This window comes from Protopterus annectens, chromosome 14.part0 (assembly GCF_019279795.1).
Source record: "Protopterus annectens isolate FY-2018-M chromosome 14.part0, PAN1.0, whole genome shotgun sequence".
Lineage (NCBI taxonomy): Eukaryota > Metazoa > Chordata > Ceratodontiformes > Protopteridae > Protopterus > Protopterus annectens.
Window position 1 is genome coordinate 594,319,069 of NC_056748.1, and position 22,707 is coordinate 594,341,775.

Here is a 22,707-nt window from a genome sequence, read left to right on the forward strand (position 1 = left end):
TCTCTTAATCCTGATTCTTTGCCTCCTGCTCCTGTTAAACCAGATAGGTATTACAGGGTGCCTGAAGCTCATAAGTATCTTTTTAAGAGTCCTAGGGCGGACCCAGAAACTGTTAGTCAGGGGCCTAAGGGGGTCAAGGCTTCTGTTGTTAAAAATCCGGTTCCTCCAGATAAAGAGGCCAGGGCTTTGGATAGATGGGGAAAGAAAGTTTATACTTCTTCCACCCTAGCTATGAGGGCTTTGAATTGCCAGTTTCACATGTTGAAATACCAAAACTATCTACTTTCTCAATTGAAGTCTAAGGTAGATGCTCTGGAGGAAGGTATTGAGTGTAAGGAGTTACAAGATTTGGTACATGTTTCTGAACAGGTGGGTAAGCATGCTTTGCAATGTGGTTTTGATGCTGTACAGGCCTCGTCTAGGGTGGCTGCCACTGGGTCAGTTCTTCGCAGGCACGCCTGGCTGAGGGATCAGAATTTATCTGACCATGTTAAGACAAGGATTTTAGATGCTCCTTTACAGTCTGATGTGTTGTTTGGTTCACCTGTGGAAGCAGTCTTAAAGAAAATGGAAGACAAGGCTAAGTCTATGCAGACTGTTAAAGATTTTTTGCAGGTTCAGCCTCCTAAGTTTAGTAGGAATTGGCCTACCAAGGGGTGGACGTATCCTTCTTATGATTCCCAGTCTAGGGGTAGATCTAGACGTGGTAGGGGCAGAGCTCAGGGCTCTTTCAGGCCTAGAACAGGGAGTTCACCTGCACAGTCTTCGGGTGAGGGCAGGGGTCAGTCCTTTCGTAAACAGGCCCAATGACCTACCTTTTCAGCTGCCAGAGCCTTCTCGTTTGGCAGCACCTTTGGGAGGAAGGTTGGCACTTTTCAAAGAAAATTGGAGTTTAATTACCCAAGACAGATGGGTATTGGATATCATACACCAAGGTTACAGGTTTTATTTCCATACCTTGCCTCCTTTCAAAGGCATGCCAGACGTTCCTCCTCAGCAAAGAATAGAGGCTCACAAACAAATTTCTCTGTTACTTCAAATAGGGGCCATACAGCCGGTCCCTCTGCCAGAAGTGGGCCTAGGATTTTATTCTCGCCTGTTCCTAGTACCAAAGAAGGGGAACACGTGGAGACCAATTTTGGATTTATCTATCCTCAACACTTATCTGGACATTCCCAAGTTCAAAATGTTGACGTTACAACAGCTTTTACCTCTGCTGGGCAAAGATCACTGGATGGTAACTCTGGATCTCAAGGAGGCTTACCTTCATGTTCCTATCAGACTAAGTTGCAGGAAGTATCTGCGTTTTCGGGCTGGGACTTCTCATTATCAGTTCTCTGCATTGCCCTTTGGCTTATCTACTGCGCCCAGAGTGTTCACGAACGTTCTCACTCCAGTGATAGCTTTCTTCAGGCTAAAAGGAATACAGATTTATCCTTATTTGGACGATTGCCTGATTCTGGCTCAAGGAGGGGACGAACTTCTTCATCATTTGCAATATGTGATAGCAGTGCTAAGATGCCTGGGGTATTCTGTGAACGAAATAAAGTCCAGTCTAGTACCCTCTCAGGACATGTGCTTTCTGGGTGTAAGACTGAATACAGCATCCCAGATGGCCTTTTTGACCCCGGACAAACAAAAGAATCTTTCCCTTTACTTCCATCAATTGTCTCATCAGTCCAGGCTGACTGCAAGGACAGTCCTTCAAGCCTTGGGGTTCATGGCATCTTGTATTCTGGTGCTTCCCAATGCCAAACTGCATATGAGGAAGCTACAATGGTATCTCAAAATGTATGGACACAGCACTGCCAGGATATGGACACTGTCATTCAGATAATACCTTGCATTCAAAAGGAATTTTTGTGGTGGGCTCAGGAATGTCACCTAAACAAGGGACTCTCTGTGACCCGGCCAGAGGCGAGTCAGATTCTAACGACAGATGCCTCAGACAAAGCTTGGGGAGCTCATCTAAATGGAAAGTGGATACAAGACACGTGGCCTGCCAGACTACAACATCTACATATCAACTTGAAGGAGATGTTAGCAGTCCAGTTTGCATTAATAGCTTTCAAGGATTTACTTCTTCCAGGGCAGGTGTTGATTCTAACAGACAACACAACTATCATGTGGTACATCAACAAGCAAGGGGGAACACATTCTTATCCTCTATGCAGGCAAGCAATGATTCTGTGGGAGACTGCTCTCAGTTTACAGCTAATTCTTCAGGCAAGGTTTCTGCCGGGAGCACAGAACTCCTTAGCAGATGTGTTGAGCAGACGAATTATGGATCCCCACGAGTGGAAATTGGATCCTCATGTATTTCGGAAATTGACAGTGTCATGGGGAACTCCAGACATAGATCTGTTCGCTTCTCCACTAAACTACCAGCTGCCAAAGTTTTGCACAAAAAGGTTTCATCCCACAGCCTGGAAAGTGGATGCTCTTTCTTTCAATTGGAGCAATCTTCATGTGTATGCCTTTCCACCTCTGCCTCTCCTCCCAAAGGTACTCCTAAAGGTCAGACAGGACAAGCCAAGGATGATTTTAATAGCTCCAGATTGGCCTCGACAGCACTGGTACCCATTACTGAGAAGTCTGGTATGGGAGCCTCCATGGCCTTTGCCTTTGATTCCACACCTGCTGTCTCAGGAGAACAGTCATTTACTCAATGTCAAACTTCACTCTCTTCACCTAGCAGCCTGGCATATTCTGTTTTGAACCCTGGAGGGTCTCAACTTCCACAGCAAGTTCTGAATGTTATTTTGGAAGCCAGAAGGCCTAGTACAAGGAAAGTGTACGCAGATAAATGGAAGAGATTTTTATTTTGGAGTGCAGCAAAGGAATTTGATGTTTCTGAGCCTAGTTTAAGTGTGGCTCTTCAATATCTTACTGAGTTACTGGACAAAGGTTTGTCCTTCTCTTCTATTAAGGTTCATGCTGCAGCAATTTCTGCTCACTATGACTGTGACCCACCATTATTTTCTCATCCTTTGTTCAAGCAATTTCTTAGAGGGGCAAAGAATATAAGACCCCACAGAGCTCCTACTCCTGCTTGGGATCTCAATTTTGTGTTGGAGAAACTCACTCTACAACCTTTTGAGCCTGCAGCTACTGCAGAGTTGAAATATTTATCATGGAAGACTGCTTTTCTGTTGGCCATTACCTCTGCAAGAAGGGTTTCTGAATTACAGGCCCTTATGGCGGTTGAGCCTTTCTTGATTTTCCATAAGGATAGGGTATCTTTATGTACTAATCCTTCCTTTATGCCTAAAGTGGCTTCTAGTGTGGCTTTAAACCAAACTATTCATTTCCCTACTTTTTATGCAAATCCCCAAAATAAAGGGGAAAAGATTTTGCACACTTTAGATGTACACAGGCAGTTGCGATATTATTTGAGCAGAACTAAAGGGTTCAGGCAGTCTCAGCAGTTATTTGTTTCTTTTGCTTTGAGTTCTCAGGGCAAGCCTGTGTCAAAACAGACTATTTCTAAGTGGATTGGGTTTTGCATTGCTTTCTGTTATTCCCATCATGGTAAGGAGATTCCAGCTGGGATTAGGCCTCATTCCACTAGGGCTACTGCCACTTTGACAGCTTTTTTAAGGGGGGTGGCAACTAAAGACATTTTGGAGGCAGCCACTTGGAGTTCAGTGCATACTTTCTCTAAGCATTATCACCTTCCACTTTACTCTAAATCTAGGGCTGGTTTTGTCACTGCTATTCTACAGGGCATTTTGGCAGCCCCTGCTACTTTGTAGTTTTGCCATCCTCCCTTATCTCTGCTTTGGGATTCTACCCAAGTGTAAGGACTGCAGCAATGTGAGATGAAGAACATAGTACAGTTTTGTACCTACCATAAATGTAGATATTCGAAGATCCACATTGCTGCAGTCCAATTTACCCTCCCTCCTTCCCCTCTGTAGTTAGAGGCGGTTGTGTGGGTTGGGTTGTAAATATTGTGTATATTGTATATATTGTACATATTGTTAGTGCAGGGGTGGTTGGTTGGTTGTTTGCTGTCTTTTGGTTTTGACCTTTCTTTTTAGGGTCTTCTGACATCTGGGGCAAGAAAAGACTGAGGATATGACGTCGGTCATGCGCATTTGTACCCTGACGTCCTGATGTCAGTCTAATGCGCCTTGATCGACGTCAGCCTTATACTTTGATATTCGGGCCGACCGAGGACAGCGGACTACCCAAGTGTAAGGACTGCAGCAATGTGGATCTTCGAACATCTACATTTATGGTAGGTACAAAACTGTACTTTTTTTAGATAGGATGTAAACCAAAGTATTGCTTGAGGGTCAAGAGATTGTGCTTTTAGCACACTGATTAGTAAGTCGTGGTTAACCATATCAAAGGCTTTTGAAAGGTCAGTAAGTAATGCAGAAGACAGAGAATTATTATTTCGATTTCTGTTTATACAGTCGGCAAAAGTTAGCAGGGCAGTGGATGTATTATGAAAGGGGCTAAAGCCGTGCTGGCAGTTGGCAAGTAAATTGTTGTCGAGCAGTTGTTGATGATGAATACATTTTTGCATTATTTTGGCAAGTGGGGAGAGTAATGCAATTGGATGGAAATTGGAGATATCAGTGGAGTTGCCTCCTTTATGTAAAGGGATAATGTGGGAGACTTTCCATATGGATGGGATGCTACCTTCTGTGATGGTACGGTTTATAAGGATGGATATGGGATAAGCTATGACTTTGGAAGCTATTTGAAGATATTCAGCTGGAAGGCGGTCAGCAGACTGGGTACAAGGCTTAAGTTTTTGAAGGAGTTTGCAGATAAAGGATGTTGATACAGGTTGCATGTGGAAGGAGGACACTGAACTGTTTATGTTTTGTAAAGGGTTGGGAGAACTGGGAGGGGAGTGTCTTTGCAAGATTTTGAATAATTTCAGTGAAGTAATTATTGAAGGCATCAGCTATTTGCAAAGGATTATCATGAGGAATTGAAGTTGGGGCTGGAGTTTTGGAATGTCCTGGTTGGAGAAGTTTATTGATGCCTGACCAGAACTTTTGTGGATTTTTTGTATGAGATTGTTGAAGGTGGAGATAATATTTTTTTTTGTCTAAGATAATGTCCTTTTTGGTTGCATTTCTTAGCTGTTTAAAGAGTAGATGGTCTGCAGAGCTCTTAGTGGCGCTCCATTTGGCCCATATTTTGTTTCGTAGGAACATTTTTTCCTTGGTTTGTTGTGTGAGCCATGGAGCTGCTTTGGTCCTGACTCGGGAGGATCGAAGGGGGGCATGGAGATCCAGGATTTGTAGGAATTTAGTATTAAAGTAAGAAACCGCTTCATCTAGTTTGAGGTGCTTGAGAGGTGACCAGTTACAGGCTTTTAGTTCATTTTGCAAGCTATCTGGTTGAAAGTGTTTTTTTTGTATGAAAGGTTATAAAGGTGTTATTGGTAGGATAATGAGCATTTTGCCTTATTATATAGGTTAAAGCATGGTCGCTAATGTCATCAGGTAGTGTTCCTGGTATATAGGTTTCAGGATGACTATTTACAAGGATCCAGTCAAGAGTGGTTTCTTTATTACTAGGTTTGTGAATTCTTGTGGGGGTGTTTATTAGTTGGGTGAAACCATAAAGATTAATGTGGGTGTTAGGATCAGGGGAGCTACAGGTAGTCCAGTCAATATTAAAGTCACCTAGTATGATTGTTTCTTGAGGAAGTAGGGTGGAAAGGCTACTAAGAATGTTTTCAAGAGTATTAGTGTTATTTCCAGGTGGGATATAGGTACAGATTATAAAAATAGATTTAGATTTATTAAGTTGTAGTTTAATAGTAAGGGTTTCGGCATTGGTATTAGGAGGTAGAGGTGCATTATAGGATGAAACTAGAAGTTCTGATTTATACAAGATAGCTACACCACCACCCTTTTTGGAAGTACGGTCACATCTGTGGATGTTGTATCCAGGTGGGGTTATTTCTAGGCCTCGAGTAGAGGGTTTTAACCAAGTTTTTGTAAGACAAAGGATATCAAATGCATGAACTTGTAGAAGAGCATGTAATTGACTGAGTTTGTTGTTAATTCTACGGATGATAAGTTGAGCTATTTTGAGAGAGTTACCTAATTGTGTGGAGGTAGAAATTCCATTAGATGCTTGTGTTTGTTGGATTATTGATGTTTTGTTGGTTATTCTAAATTTGTTGATTAGGGCCAGGATTAGGATGAATATCTCCATCTAATAAAAGATGAATAAAAACATAACGACTGTACTAAAACATCCTAAAGTACTTGGGTGAGCTTAACTTGCTGGGGAAGTAGGTAATATGAGAAGATCTATGAAACTTTGGGAGTAAGTAAACTGATGTGGAGGTTATATTGCTATGGGAGAGGGAGCTGAGATGTGAGTTTGGTATAGTTTGTTGGTGGGGATGTTTATTAGTTAGTAGAGAGAAGTGCTCATAGAGGGTTAGGGTGTAGGGTAAAGTTAGGAATAGTAATTAAGAAGTTATAAAAAGACAATTTTTAAGGTTAGAATTGTGTAAGAAGGTCATTATAGAAAGTAAGGTTTTGTGAGGTAATGCAAAAAGTAAGATAAAGTAATTAAATAAGGTGTGTTCTGGTAGTATAGAGGGATAATTGTACCTTAGTAATAAAGGGTGGGGTTGATTAAGGAGATAGTTAGGGGAGGAGTTATCAATTAGAAGTCTAAGGTGATGGGAAGATTAAGTGGGTGTGGCTTGTTATGTTAAAGTTTAACAGCAGGTAGAGTATTAGGTAGCAGAGACTATCAGAGATGTAGCAGGTTCTAGGCGCAGTGTAGATGGGCAGGGGCAAGTAGAGTTTGGAAGAGCAGGTTGGAGGTAGAGATGGATAGAGGAGAGAGGGAGGGAAGATATAAAAGAAATTATGGAGCTATAGGGTGTAGATGGAAAGGAATAAGAGCAGCAACACAAAGCAGGAGGTAGAGCAGCTAGTCTGGGGAGCAGTCTGGGACAAGATCCAGGGAAGAGGCTAGGAATAAGTGGGGTGAAGAGGTAGTGGCCTGAGGCTACCTAGGAGCACCACCTAGTGGGCAAATGACAGAATGGGACAAGGCAACAGAAATATAGGTATCAGTGAAGGGGAGCGACAGGTAATGCGTACAGGGGGTAAGGGAAAAGAGCAGTAGGAAACACAGACAGAGAGGGGTATGGCTGCTGGTACTCTGAACTCAGTGGCTTAAGTACTATCTCTGTGAGATACAGGATAGAAATGCACAGAAAGTCTACCACCTATGCACTGTAAAATTAGGCATATACACATAGAGATACATGATTAGGGTGTGACATACTTTCTAGTCTGATAGGAACAGATCTTAAGTAACAGATCACAGGGCAGGAGAACCTTTAGCCAGGCTTTGGAATGGCTGTAAAGGATGGAAGGGGTCCTTAAAGACCAGTCAGGTCCTTTAGTTCAGAATAGGAGGTAGAGTGTTTCTAGTCCGATAGGAACAAATCTTAAGTAACGGATCACAGGGCAGGAGAACCTTTAGCCAGGCTTTGGAATGGCTGTAAAGGATGGAAGGGGTCCTTAAAGACCAGTCAGGTCCTTTAGTTCAGAATAGGAGGTAGAGTGATGACAAACATTCCTCTGGTATCAGGGATACTCAGCAGCCAGGGCAGGAGCAGGGTAGTATAACTTCATTCCATATTTGGACTACCCACATATTTATGTTAAAAGGATTCTTACCAGACTCTATTGACAGGACGTGAACTTCCCCCTTTATATTTTTTGCTTTTGAATAGCCCCTGCACTAACCATCACAAGTAAGTTAAAAATCCCATATTTTGTCCTTTTTCATGTCTTCTACTGTTTTCTTCTGTTAGGTAGGATTTACATTTTGTATTAAAGTCACTGTTCTGTAAAAGATGAAATTTCATTTGAGAGGCTTGATAGTGTTCCTGCAATTTGGGAATCTAAAAGTTCCTCTTTCAATTACAGGCAAGATTTTCTGTTACTGCACACTTGGGTGGCCTCCTTAAACAAATGTCATTGTTTTTCATGTTTTCCCTTGAGCTCCTATCTGGCTCATGATTATGGGAAATGTATTACTTGGGGGAGCAGAAATATCTTGAGAGGTTTTATTCTCTGATCCATATCCAGCAGGATTAATTCACACTGCCTAATCATCTCACAAAATTTCTTGACTGTTTCCAAACATTTTGGGGATTCCTGTGCTGTTTCTGTTGACCAAATTCCCAAATACTTCAACTTATAGTAACCCATAAATATGGAAAGTTTTGTATCAATGTCATGGATAGCATATTATTTATCCCTAAGGCTTTGGTCTTTGCTTTATCTTAAATTCTGATGCCAACTCAAAATTCCCTAATATTTTGTATGCCCTATCAATATCCCACTGTGGATTAGTCAAGAATAGAATAATGTCTTCCACAAAAATAAAACCAATTTTTCCTCCCCACCTGGCCATCTCCAACAATTCATTTCTGATTGCCTTAACTTTTTGACTAAGGGATCTAAATAGAGAGTAAAAAGTGGGGGTGATTGAGGGCACCCTTGAATCTTGCCCTTTCAATTGGCACTTACCCTTTTAGCCTTGCATTCACCTTTATTACTGCCATTGACCCCAACTTTTTCTCTCTACAGCAGTTGAGCAAAATCATCTTTAAATACCATTAACTGTAATATCTGTCAGAATTATTTCCAGCTTGCCTTGTCAAATGCATTCTCAGCAGCCAAGCTCAACATTACAATTGGTTTCTTCACTCTGTGTGCTACAATTTGAAGGGTACACATCTTCAGTATGTCATTAAGGTTTGCCTTTCCTTAATAAATTCATATTGATCATTTATTTAACTGATGTTATATTTTTGGAATTTATTGATATTCATCAAACGCAGATTCGTTGAATTAAATAAACCAAAACCAGTTCACTGAAAACTGTTTTCAGTGTCCATTGAAACAATTTCTGTTTTTGCAGGGGGGCTGCTCTCTGTATGTGGGTGGATACTCCCACACCCCCCAGAATTGTATACACCAACTCTGAGGTTGCACAACAGCAGAAGAAAAAGGCAATCTCTGCTTCAGTTAATGCAGTTTTGGTGAACTGGCTGCAGTTTATCTGCATTCTTGAAGTGACAATCAGACTAACACGCTTCTTATTTTTGCCAGTTGAGCTGCTAGAATACTTAAAACACTTAGTAATTATGTGGAAGCACTGAAATAGGCCAATATGATCCTGGAGCACATGGATCTTTTTCCCTACTAGAGTAACAGGCTATTACTGCATTGTGTTAGAAGTCCAGAATGCGCCTAATCGCCAATATTTCTCTAAAAGCATGCCATTTTAATATTTTTTGCACAAAAATTTTTCCACATTTCTTTTGAGAGGCCATCCCTTCCTGGGGTTTTACCTTCTACAGATTTAAAGAGCACTCTAAATTTATGCAACCTATTACTTTAGGGAAAATCAAAGTTCTCTTCCTCAATGACTTCAAGACATCAAATCAAATTCTGTTGCCAGTCACCTCTTTCTAAAAACCCCTGTATAGAATATGTCCACACTTCAAAAAAGTTGTGTCTCCTGTATGTTCTTCAGATACATAATGTGCTTGTCTACCTTCATCTTCTTCAGCATTACTGCCATTACTGTTTGTTGTTTATGGGAGCTGTAGTAGAACATGCTTTTCAGTGCTACGTGGATTCCGTAGGCAATTTTCTTTAAATCTTTATTTCCATTCATTTTCTAGTGCTGATTTCTATAATTTTTCATCTTTCTGTATCCCCATCTTGCAAATTGTTAAATCTGGCAACATCCACTGTTCTTTCCCTATTTTCTCTCTTCAGGTCAGTCTGTCTGTGTGTGTCTCTCTCTCAAATTTTTCTCCTTGTTCTTGTTTTGATAAATGCCCTCTCCTGTGCTTTTGTCAAGAGAAGATTTTGCAGCACCCCCTCTAGTTCCTTCATAAACGTTTTAATTTCAGTTTTTCTGTGTTCTTCAGGCAGTATAAAACTAGTGTCCAGCACTGTTTGTCACAATCCACCATGGGATGTGGACCACACAGCTGGCTATAGAGATGCTAACAGTGAGCAACAGTACGTGCCTTCTCTGTTTGATGGTGTACTTCAATGAGCAAATTCATTTATCTAATTGAGCTATAGTACCAACTTCGAGAGAATTATAAGTTGCTGGTCTCCATTGCAGGTGAGATCTTCCCCCATCTATGAAACCACATAGTTTTAGTATCTTTAAAAACTAGATGCTCTCTACTCAGCCACTCTCTGTCCTTGAGACGCCCATCACATTCTGTTTGTTCATAATTATATTCCAACTGTACAAGGAGCACTACTCCTAGCATGTCTTCCACTGCTTGATCGAAAATGATCTTCATTTCCTCTTATCTGGTTTGGGTGGAAAATATATTTTTCCTTATTTTCTCATCCCATTCCCCTCTATGCAATGCATATCTTTCTTGCTGGTCACGTCTAACATTTTTAAATGGCATAGTTCTTTTATTCTCTTTCAACAGCCCTTCCCCTATGTTTGCCTTTCAGTGCTTCTATACCATATCCTTCCCTGAATTTTCTTTTTGATTTGTCAACCCCACTTTTGAATAAGTGTCTCTCTTGTAACAATAAGTTCATTAAATCATGCAGGGGCTATAACACTTCTGCACACTTTGTCTACTATCCCATTAACATTCCATGTCATCAAATTTAAATTCAAAGGGGGCGTGGCCAAGGATGAACACAGGATAGCAGCAGATTTCTTCAGCTCCACCAATTTCATTACATTGACAGGAATTAATTACTTAAAAAATTAATTCTTGAAGTAATTTTCTTTCTAAATATGTTTGTTTTATATAGTTCTTGAACTATATCTAAAAAAAGAAAGGAAATCTTAATAATATTCCTGTCAGAAATTACTTTGGAAATTTTCCTGTCAGTTTATCAGTCTGAAATGAGTTCCAGTAAGACAAATTCTCAAGACTCCAGCATCAAGAAAGAACTTCAGTCTCTGATAATTATAGTCCAGCAACTTACTGCTAAGATGGATAAAATGGATACTAAAATAGACACTTTCATAGGAAAAACTACAAAACAAATAGACTTGTTACATATGGACCTGCAACAACAGAAGATCCAGATGACAGGCATAGAAGAAGCTGTGAATGACATGGAAAATAAAATACAAGAAGAGGAAATCAACATTGAGTTTCTGCTGAAACAAAATACACATTTACAAACAAAGCTGGATGACCTGGAAAATAGATCTAGGCGCAAAAACATTAGGATTTTTGGACTGCCAGAAAATATTGAAGGTAACAATATTACTTCTTTTTTAACAACATGGCTCCCTAAAACTTTAGATTTACCAGAAGCATTCTCTTTTGGTATCGAAAGAGCACATAGATCTATAGCTAATACTAACTCTAACAAAAACTATCCTAGATCAGTTATAGTTAGATTTCTATCATCTTTTGATAAAGAGATGGTTCTTAAATCTGCTTGGGCTAAAGCTCCTGTTAAATTTAATGAGACAACTGTGCGTTTTGACAATGACTATTCTTCCATGGTAATTGCTAAAAGAAAAGTTTTTCTGCCACTAATAAGGGAGCTTAAAAAGCACAGTTTAAAACATACCTTCTGTTTCCTGCCAAGCTTAAAATCTTCCTTCCTGATGGTCCTAAGGTCTTCGATGATTTAGACTCTGCTTTACTGTTTGTCAAAGAAAAAGGATTTTGGATAAAATAGAAGAAATGGAATGGGCTAGTTCTTCATTAAAGAGATTGGCAACTGAAGCTTCCTGGAAGACTTCAGAGAAGAAGAAGAGACTAAAAACAAATGATTTGTTATATGTTTTTTCTCTCTCATTTTAGTTCATTATTAATCTTTTTGAATATAGTTCCTGCATTTCCAGAAAGCCACAAATATTTTGGAAAAGATTTAATCAAAGTTATTCTCTATGTGCAAAGAAATGTTTTATTTCATAACCAGTCAAAATGCCTGAGGATTTAATGGCAGGCTGTGACTCTATTTGTTTTCTTTCTGAAAAAAGTAAGGTTAGTAATTTGATACATTTTTTTATCTTTACCTTTTTTTTTCCTCCTTCTTTTATTATTTTCTTTGTTTAAACAATGACATTCTATTTAGATTATGTAGTGGGTAAAGGGTGGGGGAGGGCAGGGAGAGAACAGTAATGAAAATATCATTAATAGAATAATAACATATTTATTTCTTGTAAAAGTTTATAAGTTCTTCAAATGCTATTTCTAATTATACTTTCTTGATTATACTGCTTATGCTTGTTTGTAAATAATCTGTCATGCTTTAACTAATAATAATCAGAACTAAATAAGAGTAAATAATATGTTTTATTTTTAACTCTATTAATATAAACAGTAAGTAACATTCCATTGTATATACCTCTTACAGCTTTCTCTTACATTTTTTTATTTCTGCCTCACTCCCTTTTATTTTCTACTCTCTTTTTCTTTTCTTTATTAATATATAGAAATGCTTTTGACGGTGTGGGCACAGTGAATAATAGGATTTGTATGAAAATTGAGTTGGGAGAAGAATGCTGAGTTTTATTGCTTGTTGGTAATTTTGAGTTTAATTTCACTTGCATAGAGGCTGTGATGATCTGTGGAATACATTGTGGAGGTTCTGTCATGTTTAGATGCATTTACACTGCTAAATGAATGTTTGTCACTAGTTTTTAATAAGTTTCCCGCCAAAATGTTGAGACACAATCTGGGATGTGGGCTGTCTTATGCACAATGTCCTTGAATTACCTCAGAATCTTCAAATCACAGAATTCTCACAGAGAAACTGAAAGCAGTTAGTGTAAACATTGACAAGGTTATCACACTGACACACCACAGATTCAGGAAAAATACTCTGTTCATAAAATATGTCAGTTATAATGAGTTTAAATGATGTAGTTTCTTGTAGTAAGTAAATGTCTTATTTTAGAAGGCATAAAAAATGAAACATTTATTTAAATGTTTTTGAAAATCTACTTAACAGCAGCATAATAATCTGTGTTAAAAATTTGTGTTCCAAACATATACTTTACTATAACTCATTTAATTCATCTGATTGACAAACATAAATAATCTTATAACTCTATTCTGGAAGAAATGTCATGTGATATATTTTAAAGCAGTAGGTTAGCATGATTGTAAAATCTGGTTACCAATATGTGTTTGCTGTGCATTATTTTGTATAAAGCAGACAGATTTATTCTAGGGACAGCAAGTAGGATAGTGCTCTACAAAGACATAACTCAGTGAGATCAGATATATATATATATGTGTGTGTGTGTGTGTGTGTGTGTGTGAGTGTGATGGCTTTTTTTCTGAGAATTTGCATAACTATCCAATATGATTTATAATAATTTCTATGAATACAATATTTTACTCTATTGACAAAATGAATGTTTGCCACAAGTTTTAATAAGTTTCCCGCCAAAATGTTAAGGGCGACAATCTGGGATGTGGGCTGTCTCATGCACAGTGTCCATGAGTTTCCTCAGAAGCTTCACTCACAGAATTTTCACAGAGAAACTGAAAGCAGTTAGTATAAACATTGACAAGGTTATCACACTGACACACCACAGATTCAAGAAAAATACTCTATTCATAAAATGTCAGTTATGATGAGTTTAGATGATGTAGTTTCTTGTAGCAAGTAAATATCTTATTTTAGAAGGCATAGAAAATGAAACATTTATTTAAATGTTTTTGAAAATCTACTTAACAGTAGCATAATAATCTGTGTTAAAAACTTGTGTCCCAAACATATACTTTACTATAACTCATTTAATTCATCTGATTGACAAGCATAAATAATCTTATAATTCTATTCTGGAAGAAATGTCATGTGATATATTTTAAAGCAGTAGGTTAGCATGATTGTAAAATCTGGTTACTAATATGTGTTTGCTGTGCATTATTTTGTATAAAGCAGACAGATTTATTCTAGGGACAGCAAGTAGGATAGTGCTCTACAAAGACACAACTCAGTGAGATCAGATATATATATATATATATATATATATGTGTGTGTATGTGTGTGTGTATGTATATATGTGTATGTGTATATGTATGTGTGTGTGTGTGTATATGTGTGTGTGTATATGTATGTGTGTGTGTCTGTGTTTGTGTGTGATGGCTTTTTTTTTAGGTAATAACGCAGGTGTTTCTGAGAATCTGCATAACTATGCAATATGATTTATAATAATTTTTATGAATACAATATTTTACTCTATTGACAATAATGAGTTTAAGTAAATGCTCATATACAAACAATTCAAGATTTTTTTGGAAGCTGTTGATAGAATTCACATGACAGAAAATAGATGCATCTTAATGCATGTAATGTCTGAATCATATTAGCCAAAGTTTTTGATTTAAATGAATGTTAGAACATAATTTTCTCTCCTCTTGATTTCTAACAGTAAGATTATTTGAATGCTATTAGAATACAAGTGTTATATATTACATAGATCTATATAATAGTATGAACAGTTTTTAAAAAAAAAAAAAAAAAAAAGTTTTAGTTTATATGATGCTGTTTTACCAAATGCGTAGTTTTGTCTTGATAGATAATTGAATTGAAAACTGTTAACCTCAGTTAAATATAACTAGTATTAAATTGATAAGGTGGTAGCTGAGGTACTGCTGCTTAGGGTAGGGGGTTAACTTGAGTAGTAAATACTGCTCTAAGTTGGAGTTTTCAACTCCAGGCGGGATGCAAGGTTTAATCCTTACATTATTTTCACTTGTTCATTGTTATATGTATATAGTTTTGACATCCACAATATATTTTGTACACTCATTGTCACTACAAACAAAATTGAATCCTATACAAAATCCCATAAGAGATTTAATAAATACAGCTATATTTAAAGGTACACCTAAAAGAGGAGATGTAACATTATTTATCTTGTTATTTCGATCATAAGATTCTTGAGTTTTAAAAATGCCAAATGACATCTTTAAAAGGAATTTCTTTAAACATTAATGGATTGAATAATCCGTGTAAAAGGGCAAGCCTAATAAGATACATTAATCTACACAAGGCCAATCTAGTCTTCCTGCAAGAAACCCATCTCTTGAAAAAAGATATTGATAAACTAGCCACTAATAAGTATACAGTATTGGTTAGTTCAGAGCACACTCAGAAAAAAAGAGGAGTGGCTATTTTATGGAATAAAAGTATGCCCATTCCTAAAACCATTAAGTCTTATCAGGATGACAAAGGAATGTTTTGTATGGTTACAATACAAATTAATGGGAAGACTTGCACTTTAATTAATGTATATTGGATACCTGCAATTGGTATTAATACAGTGAAACATCATATTGATAAGATCATATCATTCTCTATAGGGGATATTATTTTAGCTGGTGATTTTAATTGTATACTACATGAAAGTGATACTACCACTATAAAGAAAAGAAGAATTACATCTAATGCAAAACATTTAAATGATTTTGCTAATTCTTATCATTTGAATGATATTAATAATCAGATAGAGTCAAAATCATTACCATACACCTTTTTTTCTAACAGATACAAAACTTATTCAAAAATAGATAGGGTCTTTATTTCTAACCAGATGGTAACAGATTTAATTAATTCCAAAATCATTTCATGTCCTATATCTGATCATAACTCAATTGTTTTTGAATTCATGATAAAAATACTCATAATGTTCAGATCAAAAGGATACCAGCATACTTAACTCAGCTAAAAGACTATAAAGAATATATACTTTCAGAAGTACAACATTTTCTAGACATAAATAATACTCCTGAAGTCTCCATTGTCTATGTTTGGGATGCCTTAAAATCATATCTATATGGACAAAGTATCAGATGGTATAATAACAAAAGGAAATCTTGGGATACGGAATTGTTAGATATTCAAAGTAAACTAGACTCTTATAAACATAATAATAAAGAAAATATTATGGACAAGAAAGTTATTGAAGAAATAAACAAACTAAATGAGAAATACAAAGAAATTTTAACTCAAAGTTAAAATAACTTTAGAGAAATACAAGTTTTGTCTTATTCAATAAGCCCCAAATACTTACATAGACTTAAAAATAAAACAAAAGATTGAATAAACAAAACCATATCAAAGAAATCTTTTCTCTAAGGAAAAGAAGAATGTTTCTAGTATACCAGAAATACTGGATGAATTTAGAAATCACTTTCACGAGATTAACCATAACAACATTAACATGGAACCTAAAGATAAAATAAAGGAGTTTATAACCACAAACATGAATAAAAGCTTAATAAACAACAGATTAAACTATTGGACAAGAGTATTTCATATACAGAAGTTATTACACAAATAAATAAGCTTAAATCAAACAAAGCACCGGGTAATGATGGTATTATACCAGAGATATATAAAATCCTTTCTAAAACTACATATTCATTAATACATAAGGTTTTATTCTGGCCCAAACTGAGTTAATAACCCCCCCATCTTGGCAATATACATTTATTTCACCAATTTTAAAACCTAATAAAGATCCAACTAGATGTTCTTCATATCGACCCATCTCATTACTTAATGTTGATTATAAAATGTTTGAGTATTTTTGCTGATAGATTGAAGACAATTATCCCCGGCATTATAGACATAGATCAGATGGGCTTCATTGTAAATAGAAATACTTTTGATAATATAAGAAGAACTTTAACATTAATTGATTTTGCAAATAGGAAAAAGAAAGATTTAACACTTATTATTCTTGATATAGGTTCAGCATTTGATTCAGTAAGTTGGGACTATCTGTTTACCTTACTGAAATGCACAAATTTCTCTGATGCATTTGTAAATTTAATTGAGCATTTATACAAAGGAACGCTGGCTTATATTAAGGTAGGAACATATGTTTCACAAAAATACCCATTCTTAAAGGTACAAAGCAAGGATGTCCACTTTCTCCACTATTATTCACTTTAGTAATGGAGCCTTGGGCTAATTTGATTAGAAACAGTACTGACATAGAGGGTTTTGAAATAGAAGAAAATACATCATCAAAAATTCAACTTTTGCAGATGATGTTCTAATTACATCAGCAGGATCTAATTCTTCTATGCAGTCTTTATTTGATAAAATGATGAATTTTAAAAGTATTTCTGGTTTAATATTCAATGAAGAAAAACTAAAATACTACCTATATATACACGAAAAAATACTCTCATTAGTGATTTTACTAAATATGTACCCAACTCAGGTCAGATAACTTATTTAGGTATAATACTATCTAAATATATTAAATCTATTATATATAATAACTATAATACCTGTTTTCTTAATATACAAAATCTTTTAATACCTGGAATAATATGTTTTTACTATGGAGGAGAGACTTACAATTATTAAAATGATAATATTCCCCAAGATTTTATACTTAATACAATCAATAATACTTTCACCTACAAAAATAACTATCAAGAAACTGAATACACTAATGTTAAATTTCTTATGGGCACCTAATAGACCTAGGATTGCATTAAAGAAACATACTAATAGCTGGTCTCAAGGGGGTATTTCTTTTCCAGACTTTAATTTATATATTATCTCTTCTATTATAAAAGTTATTACTTTATTAATAGATCGGTCATATGTCGCAAAATGATAAGATTATTGGGAGCTAATTAGTATGCACTTCATGAAAATCTCCTTAACACATAAAAATATGATTATAAATAACTCCATGTTGTGGTTGCTAAAGGAATTTTGTACTTCACCTATTACACCTAAACATATGGTCTGTTACCCATTAAATATTATTATTAGTTATCGTAACTTTATATTCATGCACCCTAAGTATAGGGAATGGAATTTTATTGTATTCCCTATAATTTATACTCAGGGTATGCTTATGTCATCTACTTCTGAAGGAGCTCATTTAGCTATAGATAATAATCTAAAGTACTGGTATCAGCTGATATCTGATAAAGTTAAAAATCTAGATTTCTTAAAACAAGAATTTGATCTAAGAGAAACTTGCTGGTTAGAGGTTCAGATCTTTAGGCAACATCTCGTTGATAGAATAGATCTAATGTCTATAACAGTTAAAGAATCTATTCCAAAACTGATTGATTACTTGATAATAAATTTACAGCATAAAGTTTCTGATAAAGGTAAACTTTCATATATACATACAATTATCAGACAAGAAACTTTTTACAATGTAGATTCATACTGGAATTATTTCACCTCTATTAATGGGGACCCACCAACTCAACAAGATAAACAATATATATTGGAATCTGCTTATAGAACTACATCTTCCATTGTCTGGAGACTTTATACATGGAAATTTTTACATAGATCTTTTTATACACCTTTGATGATGAATAAAATTAATAATAAAGATAATCTATGTAAGAGATGTAATGTAGAAATTAATGCTGACTGGGCTCATATGTTTTATGACTGTATGAAGTTGAAAGAATACTGGAAGTCAATTAATGAATTTTGCAGGCTCTTTTACAGATAATTTCATTATTTCTAAGTCTCTTATATTATTCAACACACCTGTACCTCAATGTGTTAAAAGATTAAGCTTCCCTTGTTATGGTCTATCCTAGCAGTGGCTAGGAAAATAATAACTAGAAATTGGATTTCAGATACACCTCCTTCATTCAATGAATTTAAAAATGTTATGAATATAATGTGTCATATGGAAATAAGCACAATTAGAATGAGAACAACTAGAAAAACATCACATTTTATTGTATGGGATAATTTACAAAATTTGTTAAAAAAATTCTAATTTCAATAGCACAGTATTTTAGTTTAATTAATTGATCTGATTGTAGTGGATGTCTTTGTAAATACTTTAGTTGTTTTGTTGAATATTATAATAATACCTATTTTTAATTATTTGTATAAAATTGTTATGATATTTCTCTTATATGTTAAAACAATAAACTTGTTTTGAAAAAAAAAAAATTAAATTCAAAGACAAGCTTTTACATTAACGAGTTAAGTTGTAACATGCAGCTTGCTCTCATCCCTTAACTTATTTTTCAAGAACGTATAATAGTCTTGAGGGTCAATTCTACTTTGGCTTATGATATCCTTAAAACTCCAACAAACTGCAACATATCAAGTCTAAAAATGCATCTTAATCCACTACATTTTAAATAGTTATAGCTTGGAGGGAGATGAAATTCTCTGCATTGACAACTGACGAGCCTCATCTTGATTATGGTGAAATAGAGGTGGCTCCTTGGGCATTACTACTTTGCAGTCTGCATGCTCCCACTTTACCTCTACCCTCCAAACCAAACAAAAAGGGAGGTCACTAATGCAGTGCATAACCATGTATTCACAATGTTTGCTTAAGCCTTTTGCATGTCTTGGCTGCCACTGGAGAAGCTTGCTCTCTTTGAACACCAACCCAATTGAAGAATTCCATGATGTACTACTGGCCCAGTCAAATTTAACCCTTACACTCCAAATCTCAAGAGTGATTCATTTATGCCACTTTAATGATGTTGATAGTTTACACAGTATAATCAAAAAAATGTTAGTCATGCCTGAGAAATTAACCAATTAATGCAATGGTAATAATTTCCACAAATAGACAAGCTGAATGTTCCATAGCTGCTAAACCCACATTTTGAATTCCTACAAACTAACTCTATATTGAAACCAGACAGTAATATCCTGAAATGCATTCCCATGTCTTGTTTCTTAATGTAGTAATATATTTCATATGTTGTAATCCATATGTCCCTTGGTCTGATGATTTAGCTCCATTTTAGTAAAATATGTCCATCCAATTTTTCTTGCACTGTAAACATGGAGATTTTTTCTTACTGTACTGGAACTGCCAGTATCGGTTGTTTTCATCACTTCAGTTATGACAAAGGAACTCCAGCCTCTTCTCAATATCACTTGTATGGCTTCCTCTTTTTCCATTTCAATTTTAAACACTAGAAATGGATTAAATGACCAGCTTTCCTTTGTTAACATCCTCTGTGCCCATTAATGTCCCACATTGCATTCACTCCAAAAAGATTTGTGCCTCTCTCTTCCAGAGCTATTCCTGGGTCTACAAAAGATTTCAGCCCTTTTAGAAAGTTAATTTTCAAAGTAGCCTAATATACAAAATACAGTGTGTCAGACATTAAATGCTGGAACAGAGGGGTGAACTGCACTCCCCCCCCCCCTTGTTTCCGGAAAGAAATTCTACACACACACTACTATCCCAGTCAACAGTTTCCTTACTTCTGTAGGCTGCATAATCTGTGATTGAAATGGAAGTTTTACACCATCACAATGATAAATCTATGATTTCACTCTTCATGATTTTCTTAACAGCATGTATGATGATGTTTGCAGATGACATTGTGATCTGTAGTGAGAGTAGGGAACAGGAGGAGGAGACCCTGGCGAGGTGGAGATATGCTCTAGAGAGAAGAGGAATGAAGGTCAGCAGGACTAAGATAGAATGTGTGTGTAAATGAGAGGGAGGATAGAGGAATGGTGAGGATGCAGAGAGTAGAGCTGGTGAAGGTGGATGAGTTTAAGTACTTGGGATCAACAGTTCAGAGTAATGGTGAGTGTGGATGAGAGGTGTAGAAGAGAGTACAGGCAGGATGGAGTGGGTGGAGAAGAGTGTCAGGAGTGATTTATGACAGACTAGTACCAGTAAGAGTGAAAGGGAAGGGTCTACAAGAGGGTAATGAGACAAGCTGTGTTTATATGGGTTGGAGACAGTGGCATTGACAAAAAGGCAGGAGTAAGAGCTTGACGTGGCAGAGTTGAAGATGCTAAGATTTGCACTGGGTGTGATGAGGATGGACAGGATTAGGAATAAGTATATTAGAGGGTCAGCCCAGGTTGGAAGGATTGGAGACAAAGCCAGAGAGGCACAATTACATTAGTTTGGACATGTGCTGAGGAGGGATGCAGAGTATATTGGGAAAAAGATGCTAAGGATGAAGCTGCCAGGTAACCGGAAAACAGGAAGGCCTAAGATAAGGTTTATGGATGTTGTGAGAGAGTACATGCAGGTGGTTGGTGTGACAGAGCAAGATGTAGAGGACAGGAAGAAATGGAATCCGTTGATCTGCTGTGGTGACCCCTAACGGGAGCAGTCGAAAGAAGATGATGATTTTTTTAGCCGCACTTCCGCTGGAATTCCTATCCACTTGTTCTAATCCTTCAGGAATCCCCAAGAAGCAGAAATTCTCTCCTGCTCATCTTTAATATCAGTTTTTCTTATTAATTTCTCTTGCAATGTTTCTACTTCAACCACATTGTTGGCCTGCTGATCTTTAGACTTGAATGCTATCCTACTGTTTTAAGTGCTCTCTAAATCTGCTTTATTAATGCAGTCAAAGAGGGACCAATTTCATTTAGGTCACCTTCTCAGGAAGTCTGTCTTGGTATACAATTGCAAGTCAGGGGAACCACTTCCATTCCCAGTTTGTTTCACGGCCAGTTCCATGCTGAATTACATTGGAGTACTCTTATATACTTCTTGCTCATACACAGAAAACTTATGAAAATTACATTTCTACTTTTCTTCACGTGTCTGGTGACCCACTCTGCCTATTTATTTAGTGTTTTCCTTTTATTTATTTATTTTTTATTTTAATGAACTTATGGGAACGACATAAGAGGCACAAATTGCAAATGGTTCAATCGAGCACCATACTGGAGGTTGGAAGAAAGCATTTTCAGCTAAAAAGACTTGAGCAGCATTGGGGGCAACAAAAAAAAATAAACCACTGAAAACAGCCAAAGACTATTGGATGATGGTAAGTATGGAAATGGAGCCTATTATAACAAGAATATACACTTCTCAAGAGCAGCTAGGGAGCATAGCGATTCTTTAAATCCCGTAATAAGTAGAGAGTGAAGTGTTGTAAATGAGACAGTTGTGAACAGGACTATCACCCATTTGATTTCTTGAGGTAATTGGTTCATTGCCTGTGGTTGTGTTTTATAATTTGTAGTAATAGTCATTCATTTTCAAACCGTGAATGTTCTATTGCTCTTGGCTTTGGGAGTTACAAGCTTACTTCAGTTTTTGTTTTTAGTTGTAAAATACTTCAAATGAGAAACAAGATTATTTTTAATTGTTATTTTTCTGTATTTCTCCTTTCTCCACAGCTATACAAGTGTAGAGTGAATATATTAGAGGTTAGGTAGGAAAACTTCCCACATGGGGCTGATGGAGGATTGTTTGCCCAGAAAAAAAAGCATTGGTGAATAATGCTGTTACTAAAAACAAAGACGTTTATCAAATACATTGCATGTAAAATAAATCATGAAATAGAAACTTGAATAGTTATGTCATAATGAAAAATTAAAACACTGCTCAAGTGGTCTATGCAAAAAGCTGCTTCAAAGATTTGGCCATTTATTCCACATCGTAGTGTAACTATGATCATTTGAGTCTGAGGGCATTCCTATCCAGAAAGACTTGCCAGTGTAGTGTTCTCTGCTTTATAGGGTAATCTCACTAACAACTAGTTGTCCCATTCCCCTTCAATAAACACATCACACCAAATGACATTTGACTACCTTTATTAAAACTTCCATAACATATCTTTGATCGCCACATTTATTAATTACAACTGGACATAATATAGTTGATTCTAAACGCATAAACATCCTTGCAATGTTAATCAGGACAGTGTACCTACTCATCCTACCCCAGTAAGCAGCGTCCATACCTCTGCTCGCT

The 22,707-nt window shown here is 36.3% G+C and overlaps 1 protein-coding gene across 1 annotated transcript in view; it reads left to right on the forward strand.

Moving 5' to 3' along the window:
* Positions 1-22,707, forward strand: part of TCERG1L (transcription elongation regulator 1 like) — a 2,969,407-nt gene that overhangs the window by 1,789,697 nt on the left and 1,157,003 nt on the right. The gene's annotated exons all lie outside the window — the stretch shown is intronic.